The 25,873-nt window shown below is 37.4% G+C and overlaps 1 pseudogene; it reads right to left on the reverse strand.

Moving 5' to 3' along the window:
• Positions 1–2,056: 2,056 nt before the first annotated feature.
• The window catches only part of LOC125399987 (E3 ubiquitin-protein ligase UBR5-like), a 39,323-nt pseudogene continuing 15,506 nt past the window's right edge, over positions 2,057–25,873 (reverse strand).

A 25,873-nucleotide genomic window follows, 5' to 3' on the forward strand; every position in this document is an offset into this window, starting at 1 on the left:
CTTAAGATATATAATTTATTGAAAAGAAACATACCTAATAAATACGCTATTCCCCTATTTCATACATTTAACTCTACTAATAATAATCATGTATAAATTGTTATATCCACATGCATCTATATTTTACAGTCTATGTATAATAGAATGCCCTATCTGTGTTTGAATAGGTATACTTTATATTGTTTGCACAAGAAAACGCCTAACAGGGCCCTTTCAGGTCTTATTCTTGCTGCCTAGAAATGTACGACAGTAATAAAGTTGCTTTTAACAGCTCAGTTCACCAAGGAGAGAAACAGACGGATACTAGCAGAATTATTTCTTTCTCATCTTTTTTCCTGAACTCCAAACTTCAGCTGCTGTTACAGTAGGAAAGTCAGCTAATTAAAGTTGATAAATCAGTTGATTATTTTAATGCCCAAATGATAGCACTGACAGTCTGTTACCAGCTGTCACTCTTGTGTTTAGCGTTTGTGGGATTATTGTCTTTAATGGATGAGGATATGAGAAATGTGTAATAATTGCTGTCAATTCCATGCAGTTCAGTGCCAAGCTTTACACTGCCGGCTTTGAACTCTGAGCAATCAAATGGTACCGAGACCTGGATTTATCCTTCTGCGGAAAACGCAGCCGTGGTCGAGGCACGGAAGTGGGCTAATGAGCTCAGTGGGAGCGCATCACCTGAACACCTTGTAACTCTGCCTTCTGCCTATCAGTATGGCACCAACAATATCAGCTGGCTGTAATTGGTGAATTGTGTCCAAAGTTATTCCAATTTGTTTCAAAGGGATAGACATTGATATTTCTTTTGCTATAAAATCTGGTTAGTTCTCTTTCTTTCTTCTTTCCTTCTCCCATAAATAGATAAGGGCCTCACATCCCAACAGAGGCAGAGAATCCCTTCTAAGGGCGTCACCTTAAAGCTTCTGTCTTTGTCTCAGTTGGTCCCTGAACCCTATTGCTCATCTGCAAAGGTACGGCTTATTGAACTCTGCCCTGTCTGATGGGGGACATTGTTTTTAAGTCTATTGCCTTTATATATGTTTTCTAAGACCTAAAACATAATTCTATTTGAATATTGCATTGAAAGTCATGAACCTTGAGCACAAATATCTAATTCATGCAAAAAAACTCTCAGGCAGTGGAAGCTCAAGAAATGACTGGCAAATTCTGTGTAAAAAAAAAGATTTAAGTGATGTAAGTAGGGAAATCTGTAAAATAAACTTTACAGGGCTTCCAGCTTTTAAAAGTGTTATATATTTCAAACTAATTTAAATTGAGATATAAAAACTAAAATCTTTATGAAACTTAAAATAAAAATTGTATCCACTATGGCACTAAAAGAAGTCTGCGTTGTCGGCTGGAGAGATGGCTCAGCAGTTAAAAGCACTTAGTGCAGCTTCTCTGAGATCAGTTCCCAGCACATACATCAAGTACCTCACAATTGCCTGTAGTTCTGGTTCCAAGGCAGTGGGTGCCCACTGTCCTCCTAGGCCACTTGTGTGCAGGAGGCGAACATAAGCTCAAGCAGGTGTGCATATATACACATGCACAAGTAAACACTTTCTTAAAGAAAAGGCATTTATGTTACTCCTGACACCAGTCTGTTCATGTAGTAACTGTGATAGTTTTCGGCTTCTTTCTAAAGCACACATCACTGTTTGCTGAAGGTGAATTGAGGAGCAGCAGGGACAGATGAAGGGGAAACTGTGGTCGGGATGTAGTATATGAGAGAAGAAGAAACAAAAATAGAAAGCCCATATCTTCCTAGAAAAAATTGCCAAATATCATTTTTCCTTCGTGGTACAAAATTATCATCAATAGAAAGGTGTGTCCTATAGATTATTAGACAAAAAAACTGGAAACATTAAATTTCTTAAAAGATAAACACAGCCTTCACATTAAAAGGTAGAAGCCCTTGTAAAGCCTCTATTGCAGATTTTCCTGTCTAAATTATTTAAATCTCTTTCTACACAGGACTTACGAGTCATATCTGAAAATTCTATTGCCTGCGAACTTCCTGCAGACAATGGAAGGGTTAATGTAAAGTTAGAAAAGTTTACAGAACAGAGCACTTGCTGTCCATCTGCAAAGCTAATGTGAATGAAGCTACTGTTGCATTCTGTTGTCTCTTCCGGTGACTAATTCTGTCATCTTGATGAGCCAAGGTTGAGAAAAGGGTAAGCTGTGCACTACTGTGGGGCATCTTCTTGATGAGACTATTTGAAATGGGATGATGCACCAACCATGGCTTCCCCAGGTAGACCGCGTCCACTGCCTCTCTAGGAACTCCAACCCCAGAATGTGACTGCAGAGACAGGCCGTTCTGTAGACTGAGCAACTTCTGGACCCGGTTCTCCCGTGTGTGATAGTCATTGCTGACCTACCCAGAGCAAATGGTGTCAGTCAATCCAGTAAATTCCCTTTAACATATATTCATTCTACCTATTCTGTTCTTCTAGAGATCCCTGACTAGTACCCTGTCTTAGTTACTTTTATATTGCCATAAGACACAATGACCAAGGGTATTTATATAACAATGTGTTAAATTTGGGCTTACAGGTTCAGGTGGGTAGAGTCCATGTTGGCAGAGTGAAGTCATGAGGAACAGCTTAGAGCTCACATTTTCATCCACAGCCACTATGGAGGCGTGGGGGTGGGCACTGGAAATGGTGCAAGTCTTTCAGAACCTCAAAGCCCACCCTCACTGACACATCTCCTCCAACAAGATCGCGCTTTCCACACCTTCCCAAATAGTTCCACTAACTGGGGATCATGTGTTAGAACATATTAGCCTATGGCATTGTTCTCATTTAAGCCACCACCAAGAACTGTCTTATTTCATAAGAGTATCACTTAGCGTGATTGTGGAGTGTCCTTCTGTATATATGATGCTTTTATTGGCTAATGAACAAAGCTATTTTGGCCAATGGCTTAGCAAAACAAAATCAGGTGGGAAATCAGAACAGAAATATAGAGAAAGAGTAGGCACCATCAAAGAGACACCATGTAGCTGCCAAAGGACTCAGATGCTGGAACCTTAGTGGTAGACCACAGCCCTGTGGTGATACATAGATTAATAGAAATGAGTTAATTTAAGATGTAAAAGTTAGAAATCTGAGCTAAAAAGCCAAACAGTGTTGTAGTTAATATTGTTTCTATGTGATTATGCAGATCTAGACAACTGGGAAACAAAGACACAATCTCCATTTACAAGAGCCATGGTGTAGGATCTTTGTGCAGACAGAATAATGTATGAGGTTGTTATTGGAGCAAATGATACATAAGTAGCAATCAGTAGGAAAATAGAATAATTATAATGGTTTTTCAGTGCAATCTTAGTTTGAGTTGGTACTTCCACTTTCTACAAAATACTTTTAAATTTAAATTCTCTAAAAATTTCCAACATGAGTACTGCAATTTTAAGCTAAGAATGCTCAGTAATGTCCAGAGTTGGCAACAGTAGCATGACAGCAGATGCCCCATAAAATATAGTTACCAGCAATTTCCAAAGATAATGCCTTAGAAATAAATTAAAACTTACAACTTACCACTCTACATGTTAATGTTTTGCCACAATTTTTAGTCTGACTCATTAAACTTAGAAATAACTAATTTCATAAATAGATGAACTTAGATTAAACAAATGTTTTAGTAATCCTTTGTCATTTTGACAGATGTACTAAATACAGTTCCTCCACAACCGTAAATATGATAGGAAAATGTAAAGATAATTAATTAATTTCATGGTAGTTCTATCTCCATCCATCTTGAACCAAATATACCTGTCATTTCATAAAAACGCATACATACATCTGCTGATCCAAAAGCCTAATAAACCATAAAATAAGAAAAGATGAATTTACCAACATTACCTTGGTAAGCACAGCTCAGCAATAGATCAAGGACTCCAGATAACTTGCATATATGTTTAATATTTTAGCATAATTTTGAAGCGACAGTGTATGTATAGCAGTATAATCAATAGTATACTATTGAATAGTGGTGAAAATGTCTTTTTTTATAACTAGAAGTGTGATGTGGGAAGAATATATAAATTGTAAAACTCGCTTTTACATAATGACCCCATCACAGCCTTCTGATCCCACCATAGCCTTATGGCCCCATCATGAACTCCGACTCTTCTGTTCTACTGAATATTTTGGCAAGAAAGACAAATCTTCCCACACAAGATAAAAAAGACTCAAATTTTCTCTATGAAAGATATAAATGACCATCCAGAGTAAAATAAATTAGAGTGACAGGTACTTCAAAAGTTACTTTTTCAGTGGAATGTCGTGTGTAAAATGAGAGCATAATTCATAAAAGTCAGAAAAAAAGGGTTTACTAAGCAAAATTTGACTTTTAAAATGCACGTACGTTATTGTATGTAAATGTCAAAAATACTGCGATTTAAATAACAGATATCCCACAGTACCAGCTAAAATAACACAGTAATTTCTACGTTTGCCACAACCTATTTTTAAAAAAAGAAAACACAGAACATGCTTAATTTTTTTATTTTGAAATCCCCTATCCCCTCAATACAAGAACCTTTGCCAAAACGCTTCCCACCAAGGCAGCATTGAATTTTCAGAACATCTTACATTCCCCGCCCCCCTCACAAAAAAGAAAGTCACCGTGTAGACTAGGTTGTCATCTGTCCTCTTTGACTGGGGTCGGACCTGGAAGTTGACAACTAGCAAACCATCATGAGACAAAAGGTTCCAGTGTTTCTCGGGCCTTTAAGCTACAAACTCAGCAAGGAATGTTTGCATTTAATCTCTTTAAGGTACCACGAGGGGGTACAACAGCATTAACTTCCATAAACTTTTACAGACAAATGGAAAAATATCTACAAAATTAGCTAGTAATATTGCACAGCGATACACACTTTTTATACTCTCCACAAAACCAAAATTCTTGGTCTTAGTGGCGAGCAGCAACTTTTGTTACAGAATCTGTTTAGAGGAATACAGTGGGACATAAAGGCGAGAAATGCAAGTGTTTGCAGTAGGAAGATGCTGGTCATCTCATGGTCTTATTGTGATGGAGGGCATAGGCTGGAAACCTTCTTCCCTGGCTGGCAATGATAGGTTTGATGTTCAAAAGTAAACAAGACCCTGTCTTTCTGCCATGCTCATTTTCTCCACTATTGACCAGAACCGAAGCTCGAACTGTAGAAGCTTCTCAGCATTCCCTCCTGACTCGTCATTGATAGAGGGGAAACTGATCAACATCTGCACATTGATTTCACCACAGTCGTTCACCAAAAGCCAAAAGTCTTCTGCTGTTAGTTCTTCTAGGAAATTTTATAGCAGCCCATCTAATAGATGCTTCCTCATGGCGTGCAATGGCTGCTCTCCACCTACCAACATTCTGTGCTCTGCACGTTTGCCCACGTACTCATAAGCATTCTGAGGAATGACCGGTATATTTGCACCATTTGGAATGAGTTCAACCTGTCCTCCGCCCTCTTCTTTACACAGGTCCACGGCAAATGCCAAATCCATTGCTGAGAAAACAGCGTCAGCATCGGAACTCTGAGACGCCAGGATCAGCTGTGGCAAACTCTCATACATTACTGGGTCCAAAAAAGCAAAACCATGACAGTTGGCTTTTCTACCAAGCAACACTTTAGCTACAAACCTGTTCAATGTGACAGGACATAGCTCATTTGGCAACAGACATAGTCCAAGAATCCTGCCAATGTTTCTGAAACAATTCAGCCTTGCTTCTGTGTTTTAGCTAGGTCTCGGAGTATAAAATCATATCTTCCCATGTTGGTAGAACAAAGGAACATCTGTATCATCTAAATCCTTAGCTACCACACTTTGACTAGAGCCATTGTGCTCTTGGTTTCTCTGTACCTTTTCCGAGGAGTCTAATAACCCAAGGTCCAAGATACTATCAGCTCCATTTTCCTGTCCATATGCAGTAATGAGTTCTTTAAAGTCCCTAAGTGGCCAAGCAGCATAACTGTGTACATTATAATGTGTAGTCCTATGTTTCTATAGATCACTGAATTTCTCATTTATTTCTGCTTTCATTCGGGTAACTCACAGGAATAAATTGTAACTGTAATGATCATGTGCAGCCATTGCCTTTTCTGCTCAGAAATTAAAGTGTTTTGACTTCCAAAAGAGCCCATGAGAAAAGCAGGTTTTATCCTATCTTGTTTTTTCATCGTTAGCTTGGAGAAGCTTTTGCAGAACTGCTCATTTCCTGAAGTACTTGAGCTGCAGGAGGACAAGTGCAATCAAGGAACTAAACACAAAGCAAGCAAATTAAGCCCTCTTAGTCCCAACTGTGATCTTAATTGTTAACTTAATTTCACCTACATTACATATATCTTTATGTAATTCAGTTGCTTCCGTTTTTAAAAGGTCACATTAATTTTGTCAATTGCTACTTATAAAGATTGTTTTTCATGTTAAGCCAATGATACTTTACTATAGTTCTTGAGAGCTCAGTATAAAATTTAATAGGTACCATCATTCCCCAGAGGAGTTTTTTGTTTTATATAGGTGCTTGAATACAGATTTTAATTATACTTAACATCACTATTATGTTATACTTAATATCACTATTATGTTATACAATTTTTGAAAGTTTGTGACTTATAATTTTAAACTAGGAATTGTAACTTGTAAAAGCACTAAATGTTATGTTATACTATTTGTTACATATACTCTTTGTATGAAGATATAATTAATAATAAAGCACATCAAAAAGCCAACATAGACAAATTTTATATACCATTTCATTCACAATCTAATGGTTTGTTAGTTTCAAAATATTTTGACTATCAGGATTGTGAATCTATGACATTTACCATTTCTATACATGACTGCTTATCATTTATTATGTCCCAAATAATTCTGTATAAGTATATGCTGGGATTATGAGCCATAGAAACTGGAATTTCAGATTAAATATGCTATTTGCTGATTCAAGCCATATTGAGTGAGTCCTGCTTTGTGATCTTTCTACAAACTCAAACTCCTCAGAAAATGTAAGCAAAAAGAGAGTGTGGGACGGTGCGATCTGTGGCACCTTTGTGAGTTCACACGTGCATCTGCCCAGTTGTGTCCAGAAAATAGCTTTGCTGGAGTCATCCTCACCTGAAACCCCTCTTCTGCGGTGACCCCTGAACCTTGAGAAAAGGGAATGGGACATAGATGCCCCGTTTGGGGCTAAGTATGGTGTAATCTCTTCTTGTCTACACTTTAACCAGGTATGTATTTCTGTGTTAATTGTCATCCACCAGGGTCAAGGAAGCGTTTTGGATGAAGGATGATTGTCAGAGTTTGGTTTGCAGCTTCCATTGCCCACAGGATGACATCTTTCTACCCTTCTTATAAGTTTTTTCTCCAAATAAATAAACTTATTATCCTTTATTCCAGGTTCTTGTGGATCTCCCTAATTATGCCTACAACAGTGGATAAAATTATCTGATACTTTGCAGGACAATTAAGAATAGTCAGTAAGGAGAGGTGGTTCTTCTTGTATTTTTTATTTTCAAGGTCTATTGTTACTAGCAAGAGTTTACTAGTGAAAGGAAATATTTATTTATTTATTTATTTATTTATTTATTTATTTATTTAAAGGCAGGGTCTCACAATGTAGTCCCACTGACCATAATTGCTATGTACACCAGAGCCTGGTCTTGAGCTCACAGTGATCCACCTACTTTTGGCCTCTGAATGTAGAGATAAAAGCCTGTACCCTCCGTCCTTGAATTTTTCATTTTTAAAATAAAAATACTTTATTTCTAGGACAAATTTGTTTCTAGGACAAATACTTTAGGGATTCATAAAAAGAAACCCAAAGGTCCATACTTAATTTAAAAATCAAAACCAGCATCTTTGAATTTGCCTAAGTAAAATCTGTAAGATTACATTTCTTTAGATGCTCTTAATTAACTAATAAATCCAATTTAATCACTCTTAGCTCTTCTGCTATGATGGCAGGAGCTATTATTGTGTATCTTACATTTTTTAGGCCTCTATGGGATGAGGTAGACACTTTCATCATCTGTTGTGATGCAGGACAATTCTGTATTCTGTCAATTATGTTTTAAATAAATGTTGATTGCCCAGTAGCCAGGCAGGACAACCAGACAGGAAGTAGAGGTAGGACAATGAGAACAGGAGTATTCTGGGAAGAAGGAAGCTCTTCCCATAGTCCTTTCCAGACACCAACGAAGCAAGATGTGACCTGCCCCACTGAAAAAGGTACTGACCCATGTGGCTAACATATACTAGAACAATGGGCCAATATAAGTTATAAGAGCTAATATGAAGCCTGAGCTTATGGGCCAATCAGTTTATAACTTATGAGACATCTGTGTAATTTTCTTTGAGGCCTGTGGGAAATGAGCAGGACAGAAACCCCAACAAAGCAGGCCCCTCATGTTACACTGTTGTCTGTACATGAGGAATCTAGGACTTAAAGGCAAGCTCAGTCTTACCTGCATCTCTCAGGTTAGGAAACAGAGTGACAGTGCGCATGGCTATAGCTCCCTTATTTCCAATCCAAAGTCATATGCGGTGAGGCTGCTGAGTATAACACAATTAGAAAAATTAGCTTCTAATTCTAGTTCAGTATATTTAATTTAGTATATAATTCAGCAAATTATGCACTAAAAATGCCTACTTCTTAGAATATAGAAATAGGATAATGATAATAATGGAAAAATAGTCATCTGAATAATGAGAGAGAAAGAACACTGCTCTGTCTGAATAGACATTATCCCACAATAAAAGCAGAGGAAAGGTTGACAATTACAGTCACCTATGTGGAAGTCTAAAGTAGAGTTGTGGCTACAAGGAGTAATGGGGGAAATAATTTTTTAAATTACTTAAAATGTATTACTGGTAGAGATTTTGTTTTGATAAAAATGGAGATGAAAATAGGATTTGTCAAAAATGTTGGGAATGCCTTGAGTCACAAATAAGAGACCAAAGTATATTTTTAAAATTTGTGTATTAAATGTGCATTAGAATGAAGACTCTAATATCTATGGATATTTAAGAAAGGAAGAGAACAGTTAAGAACTTGACCTTCCTGATTCCATTAGCCATCAAGGCTAAAATCCCAAAGCTTTAAGACTCCAGATTTGGAAGCAATCTACAGTCAGAATTTCCTCTTTCTCAGAGGTGTCAATCTCATTCCTTACTGCATTAGACTGATTGCATGAGTATTATACATTACACATAACAACTTGTTTTCCCAAGATCTGTTGATTTCAATGTTAATCACGTTTTTAAAAATCTCGATATCAAGACCAGTATTTAAACAAGCAACTGGCATCAGAGCCCAGCTATGCTAACATAAAATGAACCACCATATCTTCCTTTATGCCCACTGACTGGTTTAGTGACACAGATTTGCTTTCACTCCAGAGACAAATGATAAGTTAATTATAGATCTGTGTGTGCTCCCTTGACTTTCTAACAAGCCAGTGCAAAGTCTATAACAATGCAGACATTCCTTCTCACCAGAGACCAAAGTCATGCATTAAACCTGTCTGAACAAACATATTTTGTGTTTTCTATTTAAAATGCGGTATGTCAATAGTTACCTGACACTTCCAAGACTTCTACTTCTAAGTCAATTCTTTCCATGATATTTGAGAATTACATAAAACACTTTGGCTCACATGTAATTCTAAGACTGTATAAAAAGTAATTATTTTTAAATGAAATTAAAAATGCAGTTAACTTGAAAATGATTTTGAAATTCATAGCAAAAATTTATAATTGCTTTTATGCTATTCAATTTGTTTAACTGTGATTCAAGATAATAAATACAATTATTATCTATACTGTAATTTCATAGTCACAATCTGCTGTTTGTGGTGTGTGTTTGTGTGTGTTTGTGTGCACATATACTTTCTGTGTGTCTAGGTGCACATAAGTCTACAATGCAATGTGGAAACCAGAGGTTGATGTCAAGCTTTGTCTTCTCTCACTGTCCATCTCCACCTATTTGTTTGTTTCTTTTCTTTTGTTTTTGGAGACAGGGTCTCTCACTGAACCTTGAGTTCTCAGATTCAGCAGGGCTATCTGGTCAGCAAGCTTCAGGAATCCTCCTGTCCCACTTCTCCAGCACTGGGAGTACAGGCACATACCTCCATGCCCATGATTTTATATGATGTTTACATAACAGACACTTCATCAACTGAATTCCAGAACTTAGAATATTATCAATCCATTAATAACATTAGCATTGTGATTTACCCACTATCTAAGTATAATTCATTAAAAAAAAACTTTCAGAAAACAATTTGAAAAACTAATGCACAAAATATTCTTATGTGTTTTCTATTAAAATTCACAAGCTTCTTTTAAAGGTTAAAGATTTTGAGAAAGATAAAAACAAAATAAAAGGTGACTTAGATTCATAAATATCTAAATAAATAGAGAAGTCAGAACACGGAGGTGAGAGAGAAAGGAATGGTGTGGAATATTGTTAGGAACATTGGTTTAATGTCATTATGGAAGCTGAGAGGTGAACTAAGACTGGCCTACTTAAGTCCCAGTGCCACAGAACCAAGAAACCCCGTGATATGATTTTGAATGTGCTACTTAAAACCCAAAATATCTAAGGGGCCATTGCTAAAGTTCCAGAATATAAAGATTTCCAAGTGCTGGGAAGAGAGCTAAAGTACAGGAGATAAAGAGAGGTAGTTGACAATTTTCTCCTTTTTTGTTTTATATGGATTCTCAGCCCAGTCATTGGACAGTGTCCCCCACACTGAAAGCTGACCATTCACTTCAGTCCAGCATAGACTGAGGTTCTCTGAAGTGCCTTAGAAATGTTCTTTTCTACCTCTCTCACTATTTTGCATCTTATCAAGTTGATACATAAACTCACCAGCCACAGTAACATAAACACTTACACATGCAACTTTTCTTTCAATAGACAGTAGGGTTTTATTCTATCAATAAAAATAAACTTATAAGATTGATGCTTTTACTTATATACGAGTAAATAAGAACACATTGCATCATAAATTATAAAACAAGCACTGATTTTAGCATGGAATGTATTTTGAAATATTCAGTAGCATGCACAGAGTCACAAAGAAGCTTCTATCATCCCATGACAATGAAAAATGATCATATTTAGTTAAGTTAGATTACTTAAGTGAAATTAGGCCCTTTCCCCTTCTTCTTACTGTATGGTACCAAATCTTATATGCTAAAATGATTCTCAGACCCAAGTTAACATTTTTTATCAATCTTAGAATGACATCAATTTTAGTGTACACTTGTGTGATCTATCCTTAAGATTTGCATTAGTGTGGAGAATGTAAAGAAAAATGAAACTGGAAAGCAATGCTTGTGTTTTATATTTCTTTAAAAAATATATTCAAGGTATTATGTAAACAACATATATTAGAGTTTATAATATATGGTATAAACATGTTTACATAATCCTTTACCCAATATAGCATATCCTCTCTTAGGTGATTAGTCTAAAAGAATGGGCCAGGTGTAATTTAGAAGTTTGGGCAATGTAATAGAAACAATTGATGTGCAGATATTTGATGTTTTTAAAATAAATTTTAATGTCTCCAAACTGACATTTAGAGATTTGAAATGTATATACCCATTATATTAATTCTAGTATAGCATAGGTACAACCTTACAATGTATTTTATCTATTTTATTATTATTATTATTAATTTATAAAAATTTCCACTTTCTTCCCTCCTCCCAATACCCTCCCACTCTCCCCACTTCCTCTTCTCCTCCCTCTCCAGTCCTAAGAGCAGTCAGGGTTTCCTGCCCTGTGGGAAGTTCAAGTTCCTTCCCCCTCCCTCCAGGTCTAGGAAGGTGAGCATCCAAACAGGCTAGGATCCCAAAAAGCCAGTACATGCAGATGAAACAAGACTCAGTGTCATTATCAATGGCTTCTCAGTCAGCCCCCATGTCAGCCACATTCAGAGAATCCAAATAACAGGCACTTTCTTGTGTTGCAAATTTTGTTAGGTTTGTGTGCTTTTATATTATGTTTAATATGTAAATGCTTTTAAAACTACTATTATGAAGATTAATTTTATCTATTGCTTTTTAATTAATGCCTTTTTGCTTGAGAGTTTTATATACATAGGGAATGTGTGGATTTAATTAAATCTGCCCCCTGTTTCTTTTCCTCCAATTCTTTTCCTACACATACATTCACATAAGACCTGAGAAGGTTTAAAAAAAATGTTCTAAACACATAGAAACAGAGTCAAATGTGGTTTCGTAGTCTCACATACCACTCACAGTACAGAGATGTGTTTTCTGGCAGCTGCCAGCACACCACGAGCAAAGTTGCATGGTAGGTTCTATAGTCTCTCACAAAGGCCTGCCCAGAAGAGTCTCCCAATCACAGTCTGCAGACTTGATCTATCATCACAAGCTACACCAGTATTCTGCCTGGTGGGTTAGGATTTTGCTCATGTAGACAGAAAAAGTTACAAAAACTCAGACAGATCCAGGCAGAAAAAATAGTTTCTAAACTAGTTACAGTGTGTTTAAATATATACATAGGCTTGGGAGAGAAAATAGAAAAGGTAGAGACAGTCATAGGTTAAAATTTAGTTTAAATGTAATAAAACCCTTTTAAAAAGTAGAGTAAAAAATATAATAAGTGGCTGAGGCATTCTGTCTGGAGAGGTGAGTGGGTGCAGGCTGGGGCGGTCTGTCCCGGAAGAGAGCACAGCCCCCCCCCCAGCTTCTGCGGCAGGGTCTTTGGTGTTCCACGGGATTCCTCCCTGCCCCCACGGCCACCATCTTGTCTCCTGTCTCCTTGGAATACCAGCTGTCCCTGTTTCAGTGCTGAGGAGTTCTATCCAGAGAGGAGGAGATGGGCAGGCGCCAATGCAAGAATTCCTCAAACAACCTGAAAGGCAACATGACATCACCAGAATCCAGGGATCATGAAACTAGAAGAATTGAACACCCTACTCCAGAAGAAACAGAAGAAATCGACTCTAAGTGGATCTTTATGAAATTAATAGAGGAAATTAAACAGGAGGTGAAAATCTGCCATAAAGAAATGGAAGATAAGTATAACAAAAAGATTGAAGAAATGAGTAAAGAAATGGAAGAGAATTGTAACAAAAAGTTTGAAGGAATGAGTAAATCCGTAAATGAAATTCTGGGAAACCAAGAAAAAACAATCAAACAGGTAATGGAAACAGTTCAAGATTTGAAAACTGAAATGGAGGCAATGAAGAAAACACAAACTGAGGGCTGGCTGGCTATGGAAAATCTAGGTAAACGAACAGAGACTTCAGAAACAAGCATAACCAACAGAATACAAGAGATAGAAGAACGATTCTCAAACTCTGAAGACACCATAGAGAAAATAAATGCTCTGACCAAAGAAAACGGCAAATCCAACAAATTCTCATCACAAAACATTCAGGAAATGTGGGACACAATAAAAAAACCAAATCTAAGAATAATAGGGGTAGAAGAAGGAGAAGAATTGCAGATCTAAGGCCCAGAAAATATAGTCAACAAAATTATAGAAGAAAACTTCCCCAATGTAAAGAACAATATCCCTATGAAGGTTCAAGAAGTATACAGAACTCCAAATAGACTGGATCAAAAAAAAAAACATCCCCTAGTCATATAATAATCAAAACACAAACATTCAGAATAAAGAAAGAATATTAAGAGCTGCAAAGGAAAAAGGTCAAGTAACTTATAAAGGTAAACTTATTTCAGACTTATACCAGACTTCTCTATGAAAACCATGAAAGCCAGAAGGTCCTGGATAGAGCTACTGCAGAAACTAAGAGATCATGGATGCAAGCCCAGACTACTATACCCAGCCAAGCTATCGTTCACTATCAACGAAGAAAGCAAAATATTCCAGGATAAAAACAAATTTAACAATATGTAGCCACAAATCCAGACTTACAGAAAGTATTAGAAGGAAAATCACAACTCAAGGAATCCAACATTGCCAATACTGCCTACAATAACTCAGACAACTAGTGACTCTTCACAAGCACATCTCAAAGAAGGGAAACACACACTCTACTACCCAATAAAAAAAAAGGAAAATATCCGGATCTGGAGTCAACAACCACCGGTCATTAGTATCACTTAATATCAATGGACTCAATTCACCTATAAAAAGGCACAGACTTAGAAATTGGATATGAAAACAGGATCCAACATTCTGCTGTTTACAAGAAACACACCTCAACCAGAAAGACAGACACCTACTCAGAGTAAAGGGTTGGGAAAAGGTTTTCCAAGCAAACGGACCTAAGAAACAAGCGGGTGTGGCCATTCTAATATCTAACAAAATTGACTTCAAACTAAAATCAATCAGAAGAGACAGAGATGGACATTTCATACTCATAACAGGAAGAATTCATCAGGAGGAAGTCTCAATCCTGAATATCTATTCCCCTAATATAAAGGCACCCACTTATGTAAAAGAAACACTTCTAGAACTCAAGGCAGTCATCAAACCACACACACTAATAGTAGGAGACTTCAACACATCTCTCTCACCAATGGACAGGTCAATCAGACAGAAACCTAACAGAGAAATAAGAGAATTATTGGAGGTAATGAATCAAATGGACTTAACAGACATCTATAGAACAATCCACCCAAATAGGAAAGAATATACCTTCTTCTCTGCAGCTCATGGAATCTTCTCAAAAATTGACCACATACTTGGTAACAAAGCAAACTTCCACAGATACAAAAAAATATTAGTAACCACCTGTGTCTTGTCAGATCACCATAGATTAAAGTTAGAATTCAATAACAATGCAACCTCCAGGAAACCAACAAACTCATGGAAGCTGAACAGTCAACTACTGAATAACCCCTGGGTCAAGGAAGAAATAAAGAAAGAAATTAAAGTCTTCCTTGAATTTAATGAAAATAAAGACACAACATACTCAAACCTATGGGACACTATGAAAGCAGTGCTAAGAGGAAAGTTCATAGCACTAAGTGCCCAATTAAAGAAAATGGAGAAAGCACATATTGGAGACTTAACGGCACACCTGAAAGCTCTAGGAAAAAAAGAAGCAGATTCACCCAGGAGGAGTAAAAGACTGGAAATAATCAGACTGAGAGCTGAAATCAATAAAATAGAAACACAGAAAACAATCCAAAGAATCAATGAAACAAAAAGCTGGTTCTTGGAGAAAATCAACAAGATCGACAAACCCCTATACAAACTAAACAAATGGCAGAGAGAGAACATGCAAATTAATAAGATCAGAAATGAAAAAGGGGACATAACTACAGACACAGAGGAAATTCAGAGAATCATTAGATCTTACTACAAAGGCCTGTATGCCACAAAATTGGAAAATGTAAAAGAAATGGACATTTTTTAGATGAAAATATATTTTTTAGATACCATACATCAAAGTTGAACCAAGAACAGGTGAACAAAATAAATAGACCTGTCAGTCGTGAAGAATTAGAAGCTGTTATCAAAAATCTGCCTGCCAAAGAAAGCCCAGGACCAGATGGTTTCAATGCAGAATTCTACCAGAACTTCCAGGAAGAGCTAATACCTATACCCCTTAATATATTCCACAATATAGAAACAGAAGAGTCATTGACAAATTCCTTTTATGAAGCTACAGTTACTCGGATACCAAAACCACACAAAGACACAACCAAGAAAGAGAATTACAGGCCAATCTCACTCATGAACATCGACGCGAAAATTCTCAATAAAATACTGACAAACCGAATCCAAGAACACATTAGAAAAATTATCCATTATGATCAAGTAGGCTTCATCCCAGAGATGCAGGGCTGGTTCAACATATGCAAATCTATCAATGTAATCCATCACATAAATAAACTGAAAGAAAAAAAAACCATATGGTCATTTCATTGGATGCTGAAAAAGCATTTGACAAAATTCAACACCCCTATATGATAAAGGTGTTGGAGCGACTGGGGATACAAGGATCATACCTAAATATAATAAAAGCTATATAGCCGACAGCTAACATCAAATTGAACGGAGAGAAACTCAAATCCAATCCACTAAAACAGGAACACGACAAGGCTGTCCACTCTCTCCATACCTCTTCAATATAGTGCTTGAAGTTCTATCAACAGCAATAAGACAACATAAGGGGATCAAGGGGATTCAAATTGGAAAAGATGAAGTTAAACTTTCGTTATTTGCAGATGATATGATAGTGTACATAAGCGACCCCAAAAACTCTTCCAAAGAACTCCTACAGCTGATAAACACCTTTAGTAATGTGGCAGGATACAAGATCAACTACAAAAAATCAGTTGCCCTCCTATACACAAAGGATAAAGAAGCAGAGAGGGAACTCAGAGAAACATTACCTTTCACGATAGCCACAAATAGCATAAAATATCTTGGAGTAACTCTAACCAAGGAAGTGAAGAACCTATTTGACAAGAACTTTAAGTCTTTGAAGAAAGAAATTGAGGAGGATACCAGAAAATGGAAAGATCTCCCTTGCTCTTGGATTGGGAGGATCAACATAGTAAAAATGGCTATTCTACCAAAAGCAATCTATAGATTCAATGCAATCCCCATCAAAATCCCATCAAACTTCTTCACAGACCTAAAGAGAACAATAATCATGTTTATATGGCAAAACAAAAAACCCAGGATAGCCAAAACAATCTTATACAATAAAGGAACCTCTGGAGGCACTAACATCCCTGACTTCAAACTCTATTACAGAGCTACAGATTTGAGAACAGCTTGGTATTGGCATAAGAACAGAGAAGTCGACCTATGGAATTGAATAGAAAACCCGGATATTAACCCACAAACCTATGAACACCTGATTTTCGACAAGGGAACTAAAGGTATACAATGGAAGAAGGAAAGCATCTTTAACAAATGGTGCTGGCATAACTGGATGTCAACCTGTAGAAGAATGAAAGTAGATCCATATCTATCACCATGCACAAAACTCAAGTCCAAATGGATGAAAGACATCAACATTAATCTGACCACTTTGAACCTGATAGAAGAGAAAGTGGGAAGTAGTCTACAAGACATGGGCACAGGAGACCACTTCCTAAGTAGAACCCCAGTAGTACAGACAATAAGAGAATCAATGAATAAATGGGACCTCCTGAAACTGAGAAGTTTCTGTAAAGCAAAGGTCACTGTCAGTAAGACAAAAAAGCTACCTTCTGACTGGGAGAAGATCTTCACCAATCCCTCATCAGACAAAGGTCTGATCTCCAAAATATGCAAACAACTCAAGAAACTAGACACTGAAATTCTAATTAACCCAGTTAAAAAATGGGGTACTGATCTGTACAGAGAATTCAGAACAGATGAACTTCGAATGGCCAAAAGACACTTAAGGTCACGCTCAACCTCCTTAGTGATCAGGGAAATGCAAATCAAAACCACTTTGAGATACCATCTTACACCTGTCAGAATAGCTAAACTCAAGAACCCCAATGATAGCCTATGCTGGAGAGGATGTGGAGTGAGGGGAACACTCATCCATTGTTGGTGGGAATGCAAACTTGTGCAGCCACTGTGGAAATCAGTGTGGCGGTTCCTCAGGAAACTGGGAGGCAACCTCCCTCAGGATCCAGCAATTCCACTCTTGGGAATATACCCAAGAAAAGCCCTATCATACTACAAAAGCATTTGTTCAACTATGTTCATAGCTGCACTATATGTAATAGCCAGAACCTGGAAACAACCTAGGTGCCCCTCAATAGAAGAATGGTTAAAGAAGGTATGGAGGGCTGGAGAGATGGCTCAGAGGTTAAGAGCATTGCCTGCTCTTCCAAAGGTCCTGAGTTCAATTCCCGGCAACCACATGGTGGCTCACAACCATCTCTAATGAGGTCTGGTGCCCTCTTCTGGCCTACAGGCATACACACAGACAGAATATTGTATACATAATAAATAAATAAATATCTTTTAACAAAAAAAAAAGAAGGTATGGAACATATGCACATTAGAGTTTTACTCAGTGGTAAAAAACAATGACATTTTGAATTTTGCATGCAAATGGATGGAAATAGAAAACGCTTTACTGAGTGAGGTAACCCAGACCCAAAAAGAGGAATATGGTATGCACTCACTCATAAGTGGATTCTAGCCTTAATTAAACGTCTTTGAGCCTACAATTTGTGTTCCTTGAGAAGCTAAATAAGAAGGTGAACTTGAGGAAAATCATGTAATTATCCTCCTGGATATTGGAATTAGACAAGATTGCCAGGCAAACTTGGGTGCATGGGGCGTGGGGAGGTGGAAGTAAGGGGAGATGGTTGGAGAGAAGAGAGAGGGGGAGGATTAGAGATGGCTTGGGGGAGTGGGATGTGGGGGAGGCAGGAAGGATGGATGTGGGAGCGGGGAGGTGTGCATCTCAACTAAGGGAGCCATTTTGGGGTTTGCAAGAGACTTGATTCTGGAGGGGTTCCCAGGCCCAAGGAGAGGTTCCCTGATTGTTCCCTGGGCGGGGGAGGAGAGAGTACCTGAACTGGCCTTAGCCCATGACCATACTGATGAATGTTTTGCATATCACCATAGAAACTTCATCTGACGATGGATGGAGATAGAGACAGGGACACAGATTGGGATATTGGACTTGACTTCCTGGGTGCGGATGGGAAGCGGTTAGAGGGAGAGAGCGGGCAAGGAAGGCAAGATCGGAGGGAATCTTCAACAGACGATGGATGGAGATACAGACGCAGACCCACATTGAAGCACCGGACTGAGCCCCCAAGGTCCAAATGAGGAGCGGAAGGATGGAAAACAAGAAAGAGGAAGTCAGGACCACGAGGGGTGCGTTCACCCACTGATACAAGGGGACTGGTCTGGTGGGAGCTCACCAGGGCCAGCTGGACTGGGACTGAAGGAGCATGTGATCAAACCGGATTCTCTGAATGTGGATGACATGGGGGCTGACTGAGAAGCCATTGACAATGGCACTGGTCTTGTTTCGTCTGCATGTACTGGCTTTTTGGGATCCTGGCCTGTTTGGATGCTCACCTTCCTGGACATGGAGGGAGGGGGGAGGAACTTGGACTTCCCACAGGGCAGGAGGCCCTGACTGCTCTTGGGACTGGAGAGGGAGGAGGGGAGGAAGTGCGGGGAGTGGGAGGGTATTGGGAGGAGGGAAGAAAGTGGAAATTTTTTATAAATAAATGAATAAATAAACAAAAAAAAGAAAAAATAATAAATTAAAAAATATAATAAGCCACGTAAAGATGGAAAATATGCAGAGAGTCTGGATTCTGTATGTTATTATGATGTCTTTATATTTTCTGATTGCTAACAAAGAAATGACAGGTGCTAAGACACATTGGTTTATGAAAATTAGTGCATTAAACCAACCTATATATTTTTTTAAAATGACTTAACTTCAAAATAGAAGTCAAAAGATAGATCCTTTGGTGAAGAGGTTATGTTTGATTTCCACAGGAAATGAGAAGACATGAATTCATTCAAAATTAAAGATGATTGGGCTTCATCAAGATAGACCTCCTGAATTTCTACAACTATAAGAAAATATAACAAACCTAGAAAAACTCCAAGACATGTAACATATTTTACCTGCTCAAACATAAAACAAAATTTCTTCTTTGGGTGACTTGTGTACAATGCACAGTCTATACTTGTATTAATACAGATATGTATGTGACTTTTAAAAGTTTATGTGTTTTCAGAACAAGGAAGCAGACACCAATAAAAACAGATAGCCCTGGTATTCCAGCATCCAAAACAGCTTTAAGGTTGCTGATTAAGATGATCCAGCTTCACAGAATACTACAGCCAAGACCTGAAAATTATCCTGTTTCTCTCAAGGTTCTCTCAAAGGTACCAGTACCTCCAGACAACAGGAAGTAGTATAGAGTATCATGAACACATTCCCAAAAGATGGGTTATAGACATTCATTATCATTTAAGGGGGGTGGGTTACAAATTGTAATTGGTCTTAGATTTAAAAAAAAAGACTAAACAAAACAGTAAATACAAAAATCTCTCTCTAATGGAAAAAAGTAGAATACTGAGGAAATAAAGGAGCAAGTTTTTAAATCTACTTTAAAACCAAAAAAAGCAAATACTAGTCAAAAAATTTTATATTGGTATGAATTTTTATATATTGATACAAATTTTAAGTTATTTTTATTCTACTATGTGTTTATACTATTGGTTGGGGAATTGTGTTTATATAACTCATTTAAAATGTACTGTATAATTAAGAAATACAGATTAATAGTCATCTCAAATAATCAAACTTACAATCATGTTAAGTATGTTTTTAAGGTCATATACAGATATATTTAGATAGATAGATATAGATATCTTCAAATACTTCAAAGACCTACGCAGTATGGCATTTAATATGTTTAATATTCTTAGGCTTTTCATAACAGTGAGACGTGTCTATTCCTGGCAACACTCATTTACTTCAAAAGAAGATGATGGGCAGAGATGAATCTCTGCATGAAGTTTGCTTTTTTATGGCAAGACTAGCCATTTTGGCAATGAAACTGCCTCAGTTGCTGATAGTATACTGTCTAAACTGGATCAACAGGTGACAAAAAAGAAACTGCCAAACTTTGCCAAGACCGGGTATTACAATCCTTCAAAATTCCATGCAATTCAAAAAACTCTGCCAGATATACTAGGCTTATCAGCCAAAGATAGATGTCCCAAAGTTACAGAAGAACTTTGGATGAATGTTCAGACAGCCAGATGTTCCTGATGTTAAGTAACATTTCATCCTTCTGGAGTCTTTGATGGAGTTAAAGAATAAATAGTTAAATTTGTAGTTTTTCTTAGTTATGATAAAATGTAAATTAGGTATAAAACTTTAGACTCACAAGGATAAGATTGATAGTAGAATATTTTTTTCTAATTCTGCCAAATGCAAATGGACTGGATATTGTTCATATTCAGTAATTCTTACTCGATCATTGTTTTTGTGTATATAGTTTTACTATGTTAAAGTTAAAACCTTTCTTTTTAATTAGACAAAAAGGGAGAAATGCTGAATATTTCTTTACACTGTGAATATATGCCACTGTGGTTGGTTTAATAAAAAAGCTGATTGGCCAATAGCTACACAGGGTAAGGTTACATGGGAGAACCTGAACGAGAACACTGGGCAGAGTCAGGAGGGTTTCCAGGAGACACAAAGGAAGCATGAAATGCTGGAGGACAGGTAAAGTCATAAGCCATGTAGCAACACATTTGTTAATAGGAATGGATTAATTTAAGTTGTAAAGAGCTAGTTAGTAATAGGCCTTAGTTACCAGCCAAACACTTACAATTAATAAGAACTATCTGAGTAGTTATTTGAGAGCAATTGCTGAGACACAGAAAAGTTCCACCTACAGGAAAAACAAAATTTTCATTTGCAAGTGGTTATCAATTGGAGTTAGGTCTGAGTTAGGGATGGGGGCACGTGTCTACTTTTCCTTTTGCTCTAGGACTCCACCTGCTGCAGACCAATGCAGGCCCTATGCAAGCTGCCTTAGTATTTGTGAGTTCTTATGTGTATCTATCATGTTGATATAGAAGGTCATTTTTTATGGTGCCCTATATCCCCTCTCTCTTTTATATTTTTCAGTCTCCTCCTGAGCTCTCCGTTAGTGTTGAGTGTTTCAAGGTTTCTCACTCTGTATGACTTGTGGGATTTCCCACTCTATGCCATGATTACTATTAATTAATAATGAAACTTGGACCTATAACAGGGCAGAACAGAGGTAGGTGGGGAAAACTAAACAGAATTCTGGGGGAAAAGTGGCAGAGGCAGAGAGACATCATGGAGCCTCCAGAAGAGAAAGATACAAACTGCCAGCTGTAACTTTGCCAATAGGCCACAAGTCACATGCTAAAATATAAAATAGCAGAAATGGGCTAATTTAAGAGATAAGGGTGAGCTAGCAATATGCTTAAGCTATTGATCAAACTGTATTGCAAATAATATAGTTTCTGTGTGATTATTTCAGGAGTCTGGGTGGCCAGGAAGGAACAAGTGGGCTTGTGCAACAAATTGGTACCAATGTGGCCAACTAAAATTTACATAAAACCTGAGAAGGCTTGGAAAGGAATTCTAGACACTAAAATATAAAAATAAATACTGCTTTTTTTGTCAGATGGGTTTTGTTTGATGGCCACAGCTTCTTTAAGAGATGATTCAGTGGTAGCAGAAAAACACACACACACACGATTTTGAAACGGTGGTTTCTGGGCTGTGCTGCTAGCACAAATTCTGATGATGTCTGGCTGTGTAGCATTTAAATGGGGTTTGTGAGCACAGTGCTACACCTTGCTTAATGGCAACATATATACAATGTGTGCCTGAAAATGAGCCTGTGAGCTCAGGCTAAACAGACCTCCACCCCGCAATGTTGGACTAGGCAAAGCCAAAATACAATAAGAATCTAGAGCTAATGGGCCAAGTAGTGATTTAAATAATATAGTTTCTGTGTGATTATTTTGAGAGTCTGGGCAGCCAGGAAGCAAACAAACAGCCTCCTACAACAATGTTACCATCTGCTGCAGGAGGAAGCATCTCTGATGGTGGCTGAGCAAGGCACTGATCTATGAGTACAGCAGAATATTATTAGGAAGCATTTTAAGGGTTTGTGTGTATGTCTGTGTTTGTGTCTGTGTGTTTATAACTGTAGTTTTTGCTTCTACTCTACATTCCTGGTTGTCTAATCCCAGGTTATTAGTCACCAAAGCAATGTCAGGCCTGTTTGGTTACTCATATAACCTTTATGCCAATATTACACTAGCTTGTGCATTTCAGGCAGAACACCATTAATGACTGAAGAATTTGTGGCTCGCCTGATGCAGTGTTTCTCTCTAGGTAGTACAGAGAACATTCCTGTAACAAAGATTTTAGAATGTGGAGTGAAGTCTCTATGTAGACACTGGTTTGACATCTCAGTGTTCAATGAGTTCTGTAGATATTGTCTTCATCAGTGGAGCCCTGTTGTCAGATTGTAGAGAGCAAATATTATCTTGGCCACAGCCTGGGTTGTTTGGTGGTTCCCTAAAAATTAGAGTAGGGAGTGAGAAGAAGCAACAACAGATAGTCTGCTACAGACCTTGGGTGGGGGGGCTGGGGAGTGAATGTTTGAAGCTTCACCTGCTTAGGTGGCCTGCCTGCTTCACTGAATGGCTTGCCAGGTAGGTTCCCAGGGATAACCCACTAGAGTTAGAGACTGGGATAAAGCTGTGGGTGGGGTTGGGTGGGGTGGGTTTGGAGGTGAAGATATGTGGCTCACTGGAGTTGGGGGAAGGGGAGGCCACAGCAGTTGTTGCTATGTAGCTGGAGGTGGGACTAGGAATTGGACTTGCAGGAGAGGAGGGACAGGTGAACATCTGCAGTTGGCCTACTGCATCCTTTGGCAGGAGTGCAGTAGAGTTATTTCTAAATTCTGCTTGAGTTTCATCAGAAAATCACAAATATCAATGAAATTTGATAATATTAAACATAAGCTCCTTATTAGTTCCCATCCACATCCCCAAAATATTTAAAGAACTTAAACTAAAGAATCAGTATTATGCCAGGCGGTGAGAAACAGATCTTTAATCCCAACACTCAGGAGACAAAGGCAGGTAGTTTGAGGCCAGCTTGGTCCACAGAGTGAGTTCCTGGACAGCCACGGCAACACAAAGATACCCTGTCTTGAAAACCCAAAAGAAAAAAAGGTATTATTTAATTCTAGGAGCTAAAAGGTAAATAATAAATTTGTAATTCTTGTTTTGAAATAAGTGTGACAGAAAGAACTATAAGCACACTGTTTACTGCTTTGAAGAAGCTTTCCAAAACTTTTTTAAAATGGCACCACAGATAAATTCAGAAACTCTATTATTTTTATTTAAATGTAAGACATGAAAGAGAAAGAAATTCTGAAGTCCTCATTGTTTGTTTCTTTAATAAATTGTTTCCTTTTCACACAATAATACATTATCTTAATCAGAATCAAGAAGTTTTTAAGATGAGACTATATTTTAAATGATGACTAAGAAATTACCCAGCTGCACGTTGGTCATGCTGTTACGAAATGATAACAGATGCTCTGATACGACCATGGCTGAGCCTCACTTGGTTGGGAGAAATCAGGGCAGTATTGATTCACACCCATCAAGATAAAGCTTAAGTTCCTATTTTAAGATATAGTAGTTTTTCATTTTTTAATAAACTTAGTTTTGACATTATTACTTTTGACTTTTATGTTGAGTGGTAGAGAAAAATAGTGTTCAGTGTATCATTTAAAGACACGATGTTTGTATAGAGCTGCCCAGCTCAGAACTGTCGAGTTGGAACCACAATGTAGCTTACTGCACAGCTCTCTGACTTCTCGCTATGCATTACCAACAACTATATTCATAGAGATGTCCTTAATGAAAACAAACATAAAACACTGTTTGAAACAAAATACAAGCACTTGTAGATGTAAAGAGCATTCCCACATACCAAACCATCAATTCTGTGAGAAAAGTAATATTGGCTCAGATATTAAAGGGCCCTAACCTAATTTCCCAATTCAGCTGGTCAGTGCAGTTCCTGTGGCCCATCTGCAGTGTAAAATAGTATCATCACACAATGGTTTTATTTAGAAATGAGGCTTTAGCATTGCTGTATATAGGTTACACTGAGCGCTTGTGTTTATTGAGAAATATTCACAGTCTGAATTTATCAGGAGGCAAATAAAACAAAAGTAATAACTGAATAAAATATGTAGAGTTTCATTAGGTAAAAGTATTTAATTTGCATTGCATAGTCATATACAAATGATATCTCCAATGTAGCAATCTGTACTACATTAGGCATCTTACACACTGTCTTCAGACTTCAGGAAGGACAGCATTAAGAAGCCCAAGATGCCTATAACTTGACATTTATTTCCAGAAACAGTGTAAACTAAATGAAATAGTCCAAAAAACAGAGTTCAACCCTCCCCCAGTGTGTGACCATTTGTTGCTGACAGCAAAGTAATAAATAATATTATTAATTAATTATTAATTAATTAAATTATATATTAATTATATATTGATTGTATAAATTATATATAATATATAGGTTGTATATTAATTAATTATACGTAATATTAATAAATAATAATAAATATAAGTTAAGATGATATTCCAAAATATGAAGATCCTTGCTTCTCTTGGTAAGAGAAATCCCAGTGACAGGTACTGATGAACACTTGATTAGGAGAATAAAACACTACAGATATACTTCCTTCTTTTAATGTATTAAGTCTTTTCACAAACAATATTAAAAATTAAACCACTCAAACTACATGTCTAAGAAACACACACATATACATTATTTATTTCAGAATAATAAACATTAATCCTGAAATCTCAATAAAGTCTTTCATGGGTATTTTTTTATTCACTTTTTACAGTATTGGAGGAGCAATGTCAGGAGTCTTGTGGTGATGGAATATCAGTATGAAGTACATGCCTGGCATTTGCAGGGCTCTGTGGTTAATATCTCTAGGCATCCCCAAATACAGTTTTAGCTCTTTCCAGAAGTCAAACACACATTGTGTATTCTTTCACACATCCCATAACATCGAGGTCAAAACAGACATTAATAGGGAAAATATAAAGGCAGTGAGTGGGACAATTATGGTCCCCGTGGCACAGAACTCACAGAAATGATGACAACTCCATCCCAGAGAAAGGGAGGCAAGGCAATCCTGAGGCATCTGGCTAGCCAACCTCGTAGCAACATTCGCTCATCAAGTAAGCGACTCTGCCTTAACAAATATAGTAGAAAATAATCAAGGAAGACTCCCAGTATCAGCCTGAAGTCTACCCACAGATACATACACATGAGCACATGCATTTAAACTCATATGTGCCCATGTGT

This window comes from Myodes glareolus, chromosome 27 (assembly GCF_982192425.1).
Source record: "Myodes glareolus chromosome 27, mMyoGla1.1, whole genome shotgun sequence".
NCBI lineage: Eukaryota > Metazoa > Chordata > Mammalia > Rodentia > Cricetidae > Myodes > Myodes glareolus.